The sequence below is a fragment of the Choloepus didactylus genome, chromosome 20 (genome assembly GCF_015220235.1).
Source record: "Choloepus didactylus isolate mChoDid1 chromosome 20, mChoDid1.pri, whole genome shotgun sequence".
NCBI classification, from domain to species: Eukaryota; Metazoa; Chordata; class Mammalia; order Pilosa; family Megalonychidae; genus Choloepus; species Choloepus didactylus.
The window spans coordinates 53,828,525-53,836,741 of NC_051326.1; the positions used below are offsets into that span (position 1 = coordinate 53,828,525).

The 8,217-nt window shown below is 40.8% G+C and overlaps 1 pseudogene; it reads right to left on the bottom strand.

Moving 5' to 3' along the window:
• Positions 1-3,470: 3,470 nt before the first annotated feature.
• On the bottom strand, positions 3,471-4,134 carry LOC119516492 (annotated as a pseudogene).
• Between the last annotated feature and the right edge of the window lie 4,083 nt (positions 4,135-8,217).

Here is an 8,217-nt window from a genome sequence, read left to right on the forward strand (position 1 = left end):
GAGACGGAGCAGGCAGTTTTTCTTACTACCAATAAGTGGCCAGCTCAGCACATGCCCCCCCCCCCACCATGTTTTCTTTCCTCCTTCCCTACCTCACTCCATTTCTCTCAAGGCCTCAATCCATTCCTTGGATTTGTTCTAGAAGTACACAGATTTGCTCTGAAACAATAGTAGTGTCTGAGTTATACAAGTTGAAGAAGGTTCTGTACCTGAGGATTTTGAATGTCAAGAAATTGCAGAAAGGGACAAGTACCTACAATGGATATAGAAAATCCAGTTTATAAAAGTAATTATTCCATCTCAGACCAGCGCAGTCTACTGAAGGGGGAAGGGGGAACCGAACAGGGGCCCACAAATGATGACCCCTGGGCCAAATCTGCCCTGCCAGTTGGTTTTGTCAATAAATTTTTATTGGAAATCAGCCATGCTCATTTGATTATTCATTGTTTATGGATGTTTCCATGATAAGTGGTTGCAACAGAGATTATATGGCCCTTAAAGCCTAAACAATTTAGCATCTGATCATTTACATTAAAAAGCCTGCCAGTTTTTGCAGTAGAGAATCACATAGGACCAGGATAGCAAAAGAAAATTATCTGAACAGGATCATAACACAAATGTTTCCCTTACACATACTTGAATGAGAGTTTCAAAAAGGCCTTAGTTTAAAGGAATTTATTAAGTAATAATATAACTACTCTGTCAATCATTTTTTATGTTTATACCTACAAGTACTTATATATACAAGTACATATATTCACTCATGTTAGTTTTAAAAGTTCAACACACAGTTCATGGTGCTACTTTCCAAATTTAAAATCATTTTATTCATTTTTGCATCTTCAGAACCTGGCATTAATTAATTGAGGTTTAACTGGCAAATACAATGTGTTTAACCATTGTAAAATATTACCAGATGAGGCAAACAAGTAACTTACAGCCTTTACAAAACAGCATTGAAAATATTTCATCTGTCTTCTGAAAAGATTCCTGGATGGACTATTTTAGAAAGCCATAATGAGTGAGTACTCATTTACAATTTTCTTTTAAAGAGTTAAAACAGTGATTCAGTGATTTTTCTCCCCAAAGTGTGATAAATCTCAAGAATGCTGACAAAACCTGTGCAAGGAGGAAGCTGTTCAAGAACCCTAAGCCACAGACTGGCCAGAAGAGGTACAGATAAATACCTAATGACCACAGAAGAGGTGAACTCTGGCCTGGAATACCAGAAGGGAAGACCAAAGAAATACGTGCATCTAGGATAAGACAGTGAGTTATTTTGATAGTAAGTTAGTTTGGGGGTTGATCTTTGGCATTAAAATGCATACACGAGTTTATGTGTATGTATATGTATGAGTCTGTGTGCCTGTGTGTAAGAAAATACAAATTACTAATCCAAAGGGAGCAGTTAGCTTGGGAAACAGTGTTTTGTTTGGATACAGGCGAAAGATATAGATTGTAGGTTGTTCAATAGTCTTCTGCGGCCAAATGTTTTGCAAAAACCCATTTGGAGAACAGAAGATCTAGCAAAAAGAATTATATTCTCAAGAAAACTGGGAATAAGCAGAGTTTCATAAAAAGGGACTTCTAATGTATCCAGCAAGAAATCAGTCTAATTTATTGGGAAAATTTGAGGCTTTGAAACCAGGCAGAGCTAGATTCAAACTCATTTATTAGTCTCAGTTTCCTCATTTGTAATTAATAATATCAATTGTATGAGGTTGTTGCAAGGATTAAAGAGGGGCCTAGGAAGGCATCTGACCCACTCTAGGCCCTTAATAAAAAATCAAGCTATATAAATGTGATTGGACTTCTATTTAATATTGATGTGTTGGTTTGAACCTATTATGTGCCCCACAAAAGCCTTGCTCTTTAATGAAATCTTGTGGGGGCAGACTTATTAGTCTTTTGATTAGGGTGGGATGTTTGATTACGTTGTTTCCATGGAGATGTGACCCAGCCAACTGTAGGTGAGACCTTGATTAGATTATTTCTATGGAGGTGTGACTCCCACCCATTCAGGGTGGGTCTTGATTATTTCACTGGAGTACTTAAGAGAGGTGAAGAACCTACACAGGCAATTCTGCTTGGAGATCTTTAGAGATAAGGACAGAAGGACGTTTGGAGATGCTAAGCTAAGAGATGAAGCCCAGAGTTTGCCACAGATGCTTAAGGTAAAACACCCTGGGAGAAAGAAGCAAGGATGCACAGGAGCTGAGAGAGAGAAACCCAGAAACATTTTGGAGAAAGGCATTTTGAAATATAACCCATGAGCAAAGGACCAACAGATACCAGCCATGTGCCTTCCCATGTGACAGAGGTGTTCCGGATGCCATCAACCTTTCTTCAGTGAAGGTATCTTCTTGTTGATGCCTTAGTTTGGACACTTTTGTGGCCTTAGAACTGTAGATTTGTAACCCAATAAATCCCCTGTATAAAAGCCAATCCATTTCTGGTGTATTGCATAACAGCAGCATTAGTAAACCAGAGCAACAGAGTTACCTGAACATGGACTTCACCTTGAGAAGATCTGGGGATAGGTGAGGGTCTGCTCAAACTGTCATCTGGATTAGCAGCTTATTCCAAGATAAGACACAAGGCATTATAATTGCCTATTAAAAGACCAACAGTAGGTATTAAAACACTGGACAGCAAATGCAGATGGTGACTGGAGATGTGACGTGACGCTCATGTCAAAAATCAGGAGAGCAGACGTTCTCACTGTCAGAGGTTGATTCATAAGGCAGTGCTTCTTACATATGTAAGCAGACCCTACGTGGTGTGCTTTAGGAATTTGGTAGCTATTTTCTCCCATCAACACAGCAAAAATCAGCTAGCATAGACTATATTTATAGTAGATATGTGATACAGTATGTATGATATACCTAAATGCACATCAGAAACAATACATTGTTTCTTCTATTCTGAATAATGCTATACACCTTTGTAATTTTAATACTCACCATTCTACACTATATTGCTTGAAGCAAAATATATTTAAGTATCACTAGAAATATGGGCATGGATATGCTATATTAAAATCTACTTAGATGGTAGATAGTGTATGTTCTAGAGGAATAATGACTGGACTGGGTGTCAGGAGAATATGATTTTAGAGTGGAACTCTGGCCTAACCATTAATTATTTGACAATATGCAAGAGACTATAGCTCTCTTTCTTCCCTACCTGTAAAATGTGTTAACACCACCTACTGAAATTAAATGAGGAAAAATATGATAAGCACTATACAGACAAAGGTGGTTTTTTTTGGTAAAGTGAATATTTTGTTTTGTTTCTTGTTTTTGCTGTAAAAAATCTTTATTGTTTACATTTGGTTCATGGCTCATTAAAGGGCTGCAAGTTGGTTGATTAAAAAGATGCCTCCTGGCTTGTAGGGGGTGCTCAGGCAGAAGCCCAGATGCCAGGGGAATGCAGAAGGGCCCCCAAAGCCTTCTGGAATCCAGAGACTCCTAGTCCTGCTTGAAGGTGAACCTTTCAAAGAGATACTTGCCCAGCCAGGCCTGCAGGTGGACCAGTCTGCAGAGATGAGTCAGGTGGTCACCCAACTTCTTGATGAGCTTCACCTCCTCGTCTAGGAAATGGCTCTCTAGGGAGTCAGAAAGACGAGGGTCTGAGTTAGCAGAACCCAGCACATGCAGATCCAAAAGGGCCTGGTTCAGGCTCTTCTTCAGGACCATCGTGGCTTTCATAGCATCTAGGGTTTTACCCCCACTCATCTTGGGACAGCGTCTGCATTTTCTGGAAGGGGGTACAGTTTTGCATCTTCAGGAGCTGCTCAATGTCCTCGTGTGGCTTCTTTGCCAACTCACAGAAGAAGTGATCCATGCCCGTCAGGGCCACATTACCATGGTCAAAATAGAAGCCCAGGGAGAGGTAGATGCAGGAGGATGATAGATGCAGGTTGACTACAGGCAGTTGACCAAGGCCTCCATTTAGGCGGAATAATACTGATGGATCTGGGAGCTTATGGTTGGTCAACAAGAGAAGCTGATCACTGAAAAAGGTGTTAGACTGGTCCCAGAAGCAGGGGGTGGCTGAGAAGATGGTCCTGGAGGTTGCAACTGGAGAAGTAATTGGAGGGTGTTCCAAGGCTGAAATTGGACAGTGTTCCATCCAAACGCTGTTGAAGCAAAAGCCATGTCTATGGGACCCTGGGCACACTGTGTTATAGAGTGAAACTTACTCTCATTTATTTAAGAGAAAGAGCAGGTTATCCTCATCTTGACCACCTTTTAAAAATGGATTTCTACTGTAGAAACCAGACCCTTGATCTCAGACATAACCACATTATGAACTGTGATATCTTGGACAAGTCATATTTAACCTCTCTAAACTTAGGTTCCCCATGCCGAAATGCATTTAAATACATCTACCTGGAAGAATAGTGAGTATTAAGAATGTTCAATTACATGAAGCACATAGTTAAAACTCAAAAACATTAACTTCTTTTCTGATCTCAACCTTCACCTGTCATAGTCAGTACTTGGAGAAGGGTAATGAAATCACAATGAGGGGCGGTCAGTCATAATCGACTTTTGGTTTACTCATCCAAAAAGCCCCATATGGTTCATAGCAATGGTTTTCTCATTTTCAGTGACCAATCACTATTGCTATGTTCATCTCCTTTGAACCTGTAGCATTTTGTTTAAGTGCTGGGTTTGTGTTTTCTTCATGCAGCCAATTGCTCTCAGGCCAATGGAATGCTATATCTAGTAAATAAATCAAACAATTTCCTCACAATGTGAATCAAGGGCTGAGTGACTGTATGCCTGATTTACTGCAAATCCAGAGGAATTATTTGGATTTGTGAAAAAGCAAAGAATTCTTTTTCCCTGATCCTATGTAGAGCAAGGATTGAGAGATACCCAGCTTTGAATTTAACTCCCACAATGGCTTTCTTCACTGTGTTTACCTGAATTCCTTTTCAGGACAGAGTATCTCAAAACAATCCTAATATTAAGGAATCCTATAAGCAGTCATTAAATAATAGAATCTGAATAGCATAGAGATTACTTGGTACAAACTTCAAGTTTTGTTCCTAAAATATTGAGTTTGAAGAAGCAGGGTGTTATGGGTTGAATTGTGTTCCCCCAAAAGACATGTTCAAGTCCTATGCTAGTTTGGAGCTGTTATGTACCCCAGAAAAGGCCATGTTCTTTATAGCTATTCCTGTGGGTGCAGACCTATTGTGGGTGGTACCACTTGGGTAGGTTGTTTCAACTGAGATGTGACCCACCCAATTCAAGGTGGGTCTTAATCCTTTACTGGAGTCCTGTACAAGAGGATAAAAAGCCAAAACAGAGACAGAGAGAGACAGAGGCCCAAAGAAACAAGAAGAACCCACAGGAGCTAAGAGAGAGCTGTTGAAACCACAGCACAAAGGGCCAGCAGACCCTGGCCATGTGCCTTCCCATGTGACAGAGGAACCCTGGATGCCAGCAGCCTGTCTTTAGAGAAGGTATCCTCTTGTTAATGCCTTAACTTGGACATTTTTCATGGCCTTAAAATTGTAATTTGTAACCTAATAAATCCCCATTGAAAGTCAGTCCATTTCTGGTTGGCATATGGCATTTTGGCAGCTTTAGCAAACTGAAACAAGTCCTAACCCCAGGTCATGTCAAAATGTGACCTTTTTTTGGAAATAGGGTCTTTGAAGATGTGATTCATTAAGATGACTCCAAACTGGGCTAGGGTGGGCCCTAATCTAATATGACTGTTATCCTTAGAAGAAGAGAAAATTTGTACGCAGAAACGGGGGAGAAGGCTGTGTGAAAAGAGGTGGATGCATCCAAAAGCCAACAAATGCTGAGGATTGCCCCAAACCACCAGATGCTAGAAGAGGCAAGGAAGGACCCCCCACGCCCACCCCAGTCTTCTGAGGTTGCACTGTCCTGCTGACACATCCATTTCAGACTTCCAGCTCCAGAACTGTTCCGTTGTTTTAAGCCACCAATTTGTGCCACTTCATTATGACTACCCTAGGAAACTAAGTCACAGAATGCTTTCTAAGATCCCAATTCGGTGACCAGTTTTCTCCATAACCACAGTCCAAGATTCAGACATTTAAGCTATGACTCTGGCTTTACAAACAGATATGCAAGTTGGGTTTCTACCTAGAATGGCCAGCTGCTCCTTTTTTTCTCCTCAAGTCCCAGATTTGTTTTTCTTTTTCAGCATTGTTTCCAACTCACATTTGCAGTATGCAACCCTGCAAACACAGCCCAAACCTGCCTTATAAACCCGAACATACGGAGACTTCCCATTTCCCTCAATGCAATTAAGTCTTGGTTCTTGTTTATTTTTATCTTGGTTCCTGAACGTTCTCTGATGTCTGCTGGATCTCTCTGGCTTTTATTTCTAAGTGTAGCTCCACTCAATTCTGATCTATACCCTTCTCTCTTACTCAAGATTTAATTTACAATTTTCACTTCATCATCCGATTCTTAAAAACTCTGACTTGAGCTCCCTTGACTGTGATGAGAGTTCATTCTCTGGAGAGGCCAGTGGGAGGAGCAAGGGCTTAGGAGACAGGGAAACCTGGAGTGTCTGCCTGATCTCCTGTACCTCCTTTTTGAGAATAATTTCTTCTGTATACATAGATGGGTCCTGGCAGTCATGCCAATATCACACAATCTTGTCGCTTGGGCACTGATAAGAACTTTAGAGTTGGGCTCCATACCCAGGATGTGCCAAACGTATTCTTCTGGGAATCTGCAATGGGAATTCAGCAATGCTCATCAGTCTCGGCTGTCTGCTTGAACTTAAAGAGTGTAAACCTAGGGGGTGTGGAATGGTCCTGAGCACACTATAACAGGGAAGGCTGGTGGGAGAGAATGTCAGAGAAAGAGTGAGAATGAGAGGGGACCATGAAGCAGGCAGAGAAGAAAAAACAAGAACTCTTTGACCATTTGGCCCCAGAGACAAAGGAAGAGGGAGAGGGAGAAATTGCTACATCAGTTCATCATGGCTTTCCATTTCCTGCACTTGCTTTTCCGGAATTCTCCTGTAAACTTTATTTTTAAAATCCTATTTTTCAATTGCTTACTCATTTGGGGGGAAAACTAAAATAATGTTAAGATAGCCACAATTCCCCCTTATTAATCTCCCTTCCTTTTGCCTTATGAATTCAACATTTCTTTCCAACCCAAAAAAGCTACATCAGTCCCCATGTTTCCATTTTTTCACTTTCACCACTCAAAATTGAGCATGCATTGGAATCACCTGAAAGTCCTTTTATAAACACAGATTGCTGCACCCCACCTCAGAGCTTCTGATTCAGTAGATCTGTGGCCAAGCAGGAGAATTTGCTTCTCTAACAAGTTCCCAAGTGACCATGATGCCAGTTCAGGGCACTGACCTCAGCTATGTCAAGGCTCAAAAATGGACTCCCTTTCCCCACCCCACCCCTTTCCAATCAACCTTCGTTCTGTTGCTGGTACTAGCATTTTGAAAGGCAGAGCAGCAGTGCCATTTTCTTTGCTCAAAAATAAGCTGAATCCCATAGCAAGGAATTCAAGGATCTCTGTGACTTTGTTCCATTTTATGAGTGTGGCTGTGTGTGTGTGTGTGTGTGTGTGTGTGTGTGTGTGCCCTCAGCTGTAGACTTTACATTTGAACACACACTCGCCTCCCCGGTACACTGTTTGTGTTCCACACCACAGTCCAAGCTTGCTCAGTGTGGATTGTCCCCACCTTCCCCGTCTACCTCTTGAAATTCTCCTTACCCTGCAACATTGGACTCAAGATGGACTTTCTCTAGATATATGTGTGTACTTACATTGCATGCAGTTTTATATTTTTATCAATATTTTGAAAGCTTTAATCTTTTGATCTTCATGATATTCTTGTGAAGGATAATGCAAAAATCATTTCTGGAAAACAATCAATTCCCTAAAATCATACAAGCCATTGGCAGCAAAGATGAGATTCGAACCCACAACTTCCGATTCAAAATCCCATACGATGTTACCGCTTTGTTTGTGCTCTCACATAATATGCTGTCATACCTATTCAAGTGCTTATTTCGTGTTCTTTACATTATTGTTAGTTGTTTATACTACAGGCTCCATGAGAACAGTTATTTTTGGATCTCTTAAAATACCTGGCACCATGTCTGGCTTGTATTAGGCAATTAGTGATTGAGAAAGGAAAGAAGAAACAGAGGGAGGAGAAAAGAAGAGATTTTTAGAAAAGAAG